At 40.9% G+C, this 9,607-nt stretch overlaps 1 pseudogene; it reads right to left on the bottom strand.

Annotated features, from left to right (window-relative positions):
• Positions 1-7,794: 7,794 nt before the first annotated feature.
• Positions 7,795-8,684, bottom strand: LOC119513922 (annotated as a pseudogene).
• Positions 8,685-9,607: the final 923 nt, after the last annotated feature.

Raw genomic sequence — 9,607 nt, 5'->3', positions numbered from 1 at the left:
CTTCTTTTTTTTTTGCAATCATTATTCTTTTGCTTATAGCTGTCTAACAGAATCTGTCTCTTTCTTTTTGTCTTCCATGTCTTATTTATCCTAGTATCCTCCAGCAACCACCTTTCCAACTTCATTTCTTGAAACTTCCTCCTTTTCATCATTCATTCACTATCCATGCCAGCCAGGACAAGTTTTGCTTTGATGTATTTCAATAGCCCACAATTGCTCATAATTTATGCAAGACAGGACCTTCAAGGGCTTTCTCTGTCCCCAAGCATTCAGTTATGACATTACATTGATGATATTCTACTAAGGGGGGTGTTTTAATTTCCTAGGGCTGCTCAAGCAAATACCATGAAATAGGGTGAATGGAAATTTAGCTTATGGTTTTGAGGCTAAAGAAAGTCCAAATCAAGGCATCCTCAAGGCGATGCTTTCTCCCTGAAGACTACGGCATTCTGGAGCTGCTGGTGATCCTGGGGTCTTTAGCTTGTCACATGGCAAGGCACATAGCAGCATCTCCTGGTCTCTTCCTTCTCTTCTGGGTTCAGCTTCTTGCCAACTGTGGCTTTCTCTCTCAGTCTGAGTTTCATTCTCTTGTAAAGGACATCAGTAATAGGATTAAGACCCAATCTGATCGAGTTGGGACACACCTTAACTGAAGTAATCTCATCAAAAGGTCCTCCTTACAATGTATTTACACCCACAGGAATGGATTAAATTTAAGGAAATGTTTTTCTGGGGTACACCACAGGGAAAAACCCACGAATCTATTGCAAAAGACATTCAAACTGCTGTCCAGACTTTTACTAACTGAAGCTGGCTCACCACACCTCAAAAGTTCTGGCGGCCTACCATCTCAAATTAATGAGTGTAATTTGGTTCATGGAAGGTCACGTCATACTAATTGCATAAATTATTGGTGATTCCCAGTCCCACTACTCTAACACTTACTTGACCTACTTGGTTTCTGGCAGCAAAATATTCCCCACTTACAAATGTTATTGAAACCTGTTTATGCAGTCACTAGAAAATAAGTTTAATTCAAATGGGGCATGTAGATTTCTGGTGCAAACAACTGCCTTCAGCAGCCAAGTTGAAGAGGTATAGTCTTTTTGACAGATGACCCTTAACAGGCCATTGAGGCCACCCCAAAAATCATCCATAGTAGGCAAAAGATGTCCATGTCCCCAACCCTAGAATCTGTGAATATGTTACATTACACATCAAAAAGGAATTAAGGTTGCATATGAAATGAAGGTTGTTATTCAGCTGAGCTTAATAGGAGATTATTCTGAATTATCTTGGTGGGCCCCATATAATTACAGGGGTCCTTAATAGTGGAAGAGAGAGGCAGAAGAGAGGGCCAGAGAATGAAATGTGATGATGGAAGCAGTGTCAGAGAGATGCTACATTGCTGACTTTGAAGATGTCAGAAGGGGGCCATAAACCAAGGAATGTGGGAAGCCTTTAGAAGCTGGAAAAAACAAGGAAACACATTCTTTCCTGGAGCCCCCAGAGGGAATGTGGTCCTGCTTGCACCTTCTAACCTACAGAACTGTACAACAATAAATTAGGGTTGTTTTAAGCCACTAAGTTTGTGGTGATTTGTTACAGCAGAAATAGAAAATGAGTACACCATTCAACAAGTGATGCTACTAGTCCCACCTGACTAGCCAAAAAATTCTTATGCCTCCTGGAATCTCTTGGTCACACATGGTGTCCAATGACTTCCTGTAGGGTTCTGGTGCAAACAACTGCCTTTAGCAGCCAAGAGGCATAGTCTTTTTGATAGATGACCCTTAACAGCCTGTTGGGACCTTCTTGAAATGAAATATCTTAGCCCTGTGACACTTCTGATTCAACTGCCTATTTTGCTCTGGGGCAAGGCAGTGACATTCGGCAAGTTCAGCACAGCCATTGAAGCCTCCTTATTACAATAGAATGACACCTCAGGATAGAGCTCAGCCTAGACATTTGGGCATACCCAAAATGCAAGAGGATGTGGTTCTCCTCCCCCTTAGTCACTTGCCTGAGTCCTTGGATGCAGAAATGATCACTGCTTTTCTAGCCCTTTGGCCTCTTGGGGAGCCCCAGGGATAAATTGAATCCAGAGAAAAGAGAGCCTGTTAATTTTACGAATGATAGTGCCACCATCACACATGGTAGAGCCAACATGAGAGCTGCCACTTTCCACACCATTACTGGGATATTCCAGTTAAATATGGAACCCAAAGGATCAGCCCAGTTTGCAAAGCTGATCACAGTAAATTTGGAACTGCATGACGCCCTCAAAAGGTATATTCTTTGTTCACATTTTTGAGGACTCTTTGGTGGTAGCTAATGGCCTGACTGTTTGGTGTAGTCATTGGGCTCAAATAGATTTTACATTCAGGATAATCTCCTATGGGACTTCCACATTGGGATTACACTGTTGCTCAGACCTTATGCATTATAATTAAAGTCCCCTACGTCTCAGCTCATGCCAACGTTGCAAAAGAAGCTAATTTTAATGACATAGCTTACCAACTTGCTTACATTTCCCAAATAAATTCATGCCCTTAAATTGATGGACCCATGAGATCTCTGGTCATCATAGCTACTGAGCCATTAAACTTTGGGCAGAGCATCCCTATGCCAGGGGCCCTAAACCAAACCCTAGGCTTCCAATGTTATCTCTGCACCCTATCCCACCACTGGTGTCATGGACAATGGAGGAGAAACATCTAACCTAGTGTTTAGCTAAATTTGAGTCCTAGGACCTACATCAAAACTGCCCTGAATTACAGAATCACTGTTCTAATCTTACTAAGGAAAAGAAAGAAAAAAGTTGGTCTTTTGGGGAGAGACCCTGATCATCAATATTACTAATATATTTTATATTACCTTCTATTTCAGTTTTCACTCAACACTTGTGAAATCATGTCAGCCCCTACTTTACAAATTTCATGATTAACAAAGTCTAATTGAAATTAGAAGTGTCTCATCCATCACTATAGTTAGAAGCATACCATTAATACTCAATGTCACTATTCTCCACTAACTAATATGGCATGTAATTTACAATAAAACATTTTAAGTCTCCTGTTGTGTTTTAGTTGCATCCAATTAAGGTTAAGCATAAGTGGCATGTGAAGCCAAATTATAGGAGCAGAAAACCACATGAACAAGCAATGTTAGTGATAGATGCTTTTTGAAATTCAGTAATTAACTAATCCATTAGTTCTGGATTTTTTTTTAATGTTTATGGAAACAATTAAATGCCACTTAGAAGATCTTTAACTTAGGGTCAAGCCATTGGTTTATTTAAATATAGATATATTCTATCATATTTTGAGAGTTTCCATGGAAGATAACCAATGGTGAAATTGTGCCAATTAAATTGAATAGTTACATGACTGACCTAACCAGTACCATTAAGGATTTCTAAGTGTATTTTATTGTTTACTTAGCACAATTTGCCTTGCTAATCAATACCAAACTGCAGGCAAGATTACTTGAGAACTAGACAGAAAACTTGAGCATCTTACCTTCACTCTCTCTTCATTCACCTCACCTATTTTTCTTTTCAAAACAACATCCCTTGCTCAAATGCTACTTTTCACCAGCTCTTAAGATCCCCTGGCATGTATCAGAATAAACAACATTAAAGATGGCAATGGGGGAACCTATGATGGTGGCTAGGTGAGACAGGGCAAAAAAACACCTCCGTGAAAAATACTAGATAAAAACCAGAAAGTGACCCAGAACACCAGTTCTAGCGAAGCACCAGCCAGACAAGGTCTGCTAAATCCACAGGGACTGTGCATTTGGTGAAACTGGGAGTCTGCATTCTGAAACGAGTGAGTGAGCAGGCTGAAAGTCCAGCAGCCATGCTGCAGTGTGGGGAAACAGTGGGTTGGCGTTTGGAGACAGACTAGTTCTTTTTTTAAAAAAAAAACCAGGGAGCGGCTGCAGTTACGATGGGGAGAATCATGCAGTGAAGCACAGCAAGAGCAGGCTGTACCAATGCCTCAGTGTCTGGTGTGGAGGATAGCCCTTCCCACACCCGCTGCTGATTGTCTTGGGGCCAGGAGGGCAGAGGAGAAAGAAACTGTGCCCCTTGCAGCCATCTCCCTGGCAGGCTGGGGATGCTCCTTCCCAGGGCCAGACCCACAGCCCAGAGCCGCAACAAGAAACCCAGTGTGATGGGAGTGTTTCCCACAGCACCATGTATATGCCACAATATCGGCTGTGGACAGTGGCCTTTAGTGCGCCCACAGCTAATTGTTCCGGAGCTGGGAAGGCGGAGCTGTACGAAAAGGGGAAAATTAACACGTCCCATTCAACCATCTTTACATCAGTCTGGGAATGCCCCTGCACAGCCGGGAGGCCCAAGACTTCCCTGGAGGGCCGGCGTGCACTTGTGACGTAGCACAGCCTTCCCTCAGCAGAGGTCCTGGAAGAGCATGGCTGAGAAGGGAGACCCTCTCGGAAATTCCAGGGACCCTATGCCAATACCAAGGACTTGTGGGTCAGCGGCAGAGACAATCTGTGGCAAGACTGAAATGAAGGCTTAGACTCTTGCAACAGCCTTAAATCTGCAGGAACACCTGGGAGATTTGATTATTAAAGCTGCCCTGTCTCCCTAACCACCCAGACACATGCCCCACATTCAGGGCAGACAGCACCAACAACACATCCAAACTTAGTGCACCAATTGAACCCCACAAGAATCAGATCCCCACACACCACAAAGACAAAGTTGGGGAGAACTGACTTGGTAATAGGTGACTCAGGGACACCATCTGCTGGTTAGTTAGAGAAAGTGTATGCCACCAAGCTGTAGATCTGACAGATTAGAGACTGGTATTTTTTTATAACCTGAAAGAACCCTATCAAATAAAGCAAATGCTAAGAGGCCAAAAAACAACAGAAAATCTTAAAGGATATGATAAAACCAGATGATATGGGGAACCCAAACCCAAACACCCAAATCAAAAGATCAGAAGAGACACAGTACTTGGCACAATTAATCAAAGAACTAAAGACAAACAACGAGAGCATGGCACAGGATATAAAGGACATGAAGAAGAGCATGGCACAGGATATAAAAGACATAAAGAAGACCCTAGAAGAGCATAAAGAAGAAATTGCAAGGTAAATAAAAAATAGAAGCTCTTATGGAAATAAAAGAAACTGTTGGTCAAATTAAAAAGACCCTGCATACTCATAATACAAGATTAGAGGAAGTTGAACAATGATTCAGCATCCTTGAGGACCACAGAATGGAAAATGAATGAACAAAAGAAAGAATGGGGAAAAAAATTAAAAAAATTGAAATGGATCTCAGGGATATGATAGATAAAATAAAACATACAAATTTAAGACTCATTGGTGTCCCAGAAGGGGAAGAGAAGGGTAAAGGTCTAGAAAGAGTATTCAAAGAAATTGTTGGGGAAAACTTTCCAAAAATTCTACACAATATAAATACACAAAGCATAAATGCCCAGCGAACTCCAAATAGAATAAATCCCAATAAACTCACCCCAAGACATATTCTGATCAGACCGTCAAATACTGAAGAGAAGGAGCAAGTTCTGAAAGCGGCAAGAGAAAAGCAATTCACCACATACAAAGGAAACAACATAACACTAAGTAGTTACTACTCAGTGGCCACTGTGGAGGTGAGAAGGCAGTGGCATGACATATTTAAAATTCTGAGAGATAAAAATTTCCAACCAAGAATACTTTATCCATCAAAACTCTCCTTCACATTTGAGGGAGAGCTTAAATTTTTCACAGACAAACAAATGCTGAGAGATTTTGCTAATAAAAGACATGCCCCACTTCAGACACTAAAGGGAGCCCTACTGACAGAAAAACAAAGAAAGGAGAGAGAGACACAGAGAAATTTAACAGACATATATAGAATATTACATCCCAGGTCACCGGGACACACATTCTTCTCTAGTGATCAAGGATCTTTCTTCAGAATGGACTGTATGCTGGGACATAAAACAAGCCTCAATAAATTAAAAAAAAATTGAATTTATTCAAAGCACATTCTCTGACCACAATGGAATACAAATAGAAGTCAATAACCTCCAGAGACTTGGAGAATTCACAAACACCTGGAGGGTAAAAATGAGGGGGAGATGAAAACATTCCCAGATAATCAAAAGCTGAGGGACTTCATCACCAGTAGAGCAGTCCTATAAGAAATGCTAAAGGGAGTTGAGCAGGCTGAAAGGAAGGGACACTAAACAATTGACTGAAACTACATGAAGAAATAAAGTGTATCACTAAAGATCACATGGTAAATATAAATACCAATACTACTGTATTTTTGATTTGTAACTCCACTATTTACTTCCTACAGGATCTAAAATACATAAACTGTAATGATAAATCAGTGGTTTTGGACTCAATGTAAAATATGTAATTTTTGACAAGAACTACATAAAGGTGGGGGAATGGAGAGTATAGGAGCATAGTTTATGTGTCCTATTGAAGTTAAGTTGGTATCAAAGAAAAACAAGATTGTTATAGATTTAAGAGGTTAAATTTAAGCCCCATGGTAAACACAAAGAAAGTATCAGAGAATATGACCATAGAGATGAAAAGTAGAGTATGGGTTACAATAAATGGGGGAAGGGGCAATGGGGAGTTAACAAATGAGTGTTTCTGTTTGGAGTGAATGGAAATTTCTAGTAATGGATGGTGGGAAGGTGATAGCATTGCAACATTCTAAATGTGATTAATCCCACTAATGGAATGCTAGGGAGGAGTTAGAATGGGAAGATTTAGGCTGTATATATATTTACACAGTTGGAAAAAAAAAAAAGACAGTCTAAATAGATGACAATTAAATGCCAAGGATGATCCTGGATGGGATCTGAAGATGGAGGAGAGGAGGCTCAAAGGGACACAGATGGGACATAAGAAAAAAAAAAAGAAATATAGAATGTAAACTTTGCATCAATGTTGAATTTCTTGAACTTCTTAGCTGTGCTTAATGGGATTGCATAAAAGAATGTTCTTGTTCATGGGAAATGTATATGTGAATTATATTGTTTGTTCAAGGATGTGTGCAGCTTGCTCTCATATGTTCAGAAGACAGAGCAATAGATGATGGATGATAGGGAGGGGGAGAGGGAGGGTGGGAAGGAAAAAAATGGTGGTGTGACAGGATGTTAAAGTTGGTGGATCGGGGTATCGGGGGAGGAGGGTCAGGGTACGCTGGAGTGTTGTGTATAGGGTTTGTATTGTTTTTGCAACTGTTACTGTAAGTTTGAATTTATTTCAAAATAAAATTTAAAAAAACATGGCAATGGCTCCTATGATACACGTTTATCACTGATAGCACTATCCAAGCTAAACCTAAATAAACATTTTTTTCTCTTGACACGCTGCTTGGTGGCAAGGATATTTCTTCTAGACCAACATGGAAAGTCTTTCCTTTTGCTCATCTCCCCTCTCAAAAATGTTTGCTTGAGGGAATTTGGAGCTCAAGAACTCGCCAATAAATAGCCCTAGTATTCAATAAATATACTCTGTTAAGTCTAATATACAAACATGATAATAAAGGTTTGAAAATGGAATCTTGTCCAGTGCTATGTTGGCACTTATAGTTAACAGACCTACTGATCGTTCGTTTCCAAAGGAGTCATGTTATGTTCAAGTCTGTCAGTAATAAACCTATTATCTAAACAGATTTATTCTTTTTGAATAGACACAAGAGTTTTGCCTCCATTATTTTCAAAGATCAGCTATGGTGCTTTTTATGGCTACTATCTATGGTAAACACTTCAGAGACAGAAACTATTTGCATTCTGAGCTAGGGTCCCCGGTTAAGTCAGGAATTTTCTTCAGTGCTGCTACTAATGATCTGCCCCAGACATGATTTCTCAGTTGCTCTGTAAATTCAGGATTCTGTTGCTGTATCTGCTGAGCAAACTGCTGTCCCACTTGGATGAGACTGGATAGGTCAGTGAGGGCCCCAACTCCAGCAGCAGGTCCCCTAAATGGCATTTGTCATCATTCCTGACATTAGCTGTTGAACTTGAGGATTCTGCATTAAACTTGCAGCCTTTCTAATGAAGGCTGGATTATTTATCAAGTTGGCCATGTCAAAGCTCAATCCAGTTCCCGTAGGACTGGATATCTCTCTTAGTTTCTGTTCTGCTATTTTGAGATTTGACTTACAGGAATCATTTTCAGGGTCAAGCTCCAATGCCTTTTGATAACTTGTAACTGCTTCTTCAAATTTAGTCTTTGCAGTAAGGGCCAACCCCATTCTCCCATAGGCCTTGCTGTACTTTGAATCAATTGCTATTGCTTTTTCACAGTCCTTTATTGCATCTGAGTAGTCACCTAATTTACTCTGAACAGCAGCCCTGTTGCAAATAATAAACCACATTTTTTGGATCCAATCCTATTGCCTGTGTATAGCAATTCACTGCAGCATCATAATTTTCTTCTTTCATGTGATTATTGCCTTCATCTTTAAATTGGTCAGCTTTCCCCACATCTTCAGCCACTGAGTTTGAGAGGGGCACAATATCATTCTTACAGAGGGAATTTTGGAATATTTCTGTCAAGGGCTGTGCAACTGCTAGGTTTGTGTCTTCTGAGGTGATCTTAAAAACTGTCTCCAAGCACTGAATTGCAACTTCCAAGCTTTCTTGTTCATCTGAAGTATAAGTGTCCATTTGACTTTATTCCCCTAGGAAACGAGTAACTGCATAAACTAGGTGCTTGATAGATGATATTTTAGAAGTTTAAACACTTTTCCCAGGCAAGAGGATGTGAGACGACTTCAGCAGGCCCACAAGCGTCATAGGCTGGTCTGCCAGACTCGTCTCTGAGGCTTGAGCCTGCTTCCTGAGTCGCAGTGCAGGCAGCAGTCACCCAAACTTCCCCAGCTCCCCAGCCGCCGGCCCCTCAGCCCACCTCGGATGCTCTCTTAAAATTACAAATTGGACAATGGATGGGCTCCCAAATGGTTCTCTCTTTTGCCCACTCCCTTAGTTACTCTGAAATTTTAACTTTAGGTCCTATGACACCTTACCACAATGTGACTCGAGTTCTCCTTCCCTTTAAGCCATAAAAGGGGACACTTCCCACCTATGGGTTTATGATACCCAAACAGAATTCCTCTTCTCACTTAATTACCTTTCTGAATTCTGCTATCCCTTTTCAATCCTTGTACAATCCACACTGGGCTGGTGCCCAGACTGAGGATGGAATAGATAGAATGGGACCCAATGAAAATTGAGGGCCCCTGCAATTCTAGGAGCCTAAAAACTCTATGCCAAAGCTTTCTGTCCTTCATTACTATGGTGATTTTTAAGACTGGCTAATAGAGGTCCCTCGTTGCAGGAAAATGGAAGTCTTGGCACCTGTTCCATACCTACAACTCTGGATTTTCCAATGAGGGAAGGAAGATCTTACATTAGGTACCAATGCCAGTATTCTTAAATAGGATGCAATCTCTGGCTCCACCCCTTTATGGTGCTATTGAATTGGGATGACTACAGGATCTGGGGGTTACAATGCCATGATTCCTATCGTAATAAACAGGCATCCCCAGCACGCTGAGGCCTATACAAAAAAGGCCTGAAAATGTCACTGT

This window comes from Choloepus didactylus, chromosome 2, assembly GCF_015220235.1.
Source record: "Choloepus didactylus isolate mChoDid1 chromosome 2, mChoDid1.pri, whole genome shotgun sequence".
In the NCBI taxonomy this organism is placed as follows: domain Eukaryota; kingdom Metazoa; phylum Chordata; class Mammalia; order Pilosa; family Megalonychidae; genus Choloepus; species Choloepus didactylus.
Note: the sequence above shows the minus strand (reverse complement) of the source record. Positions and strands in the feature narration are given on the sequence as shown.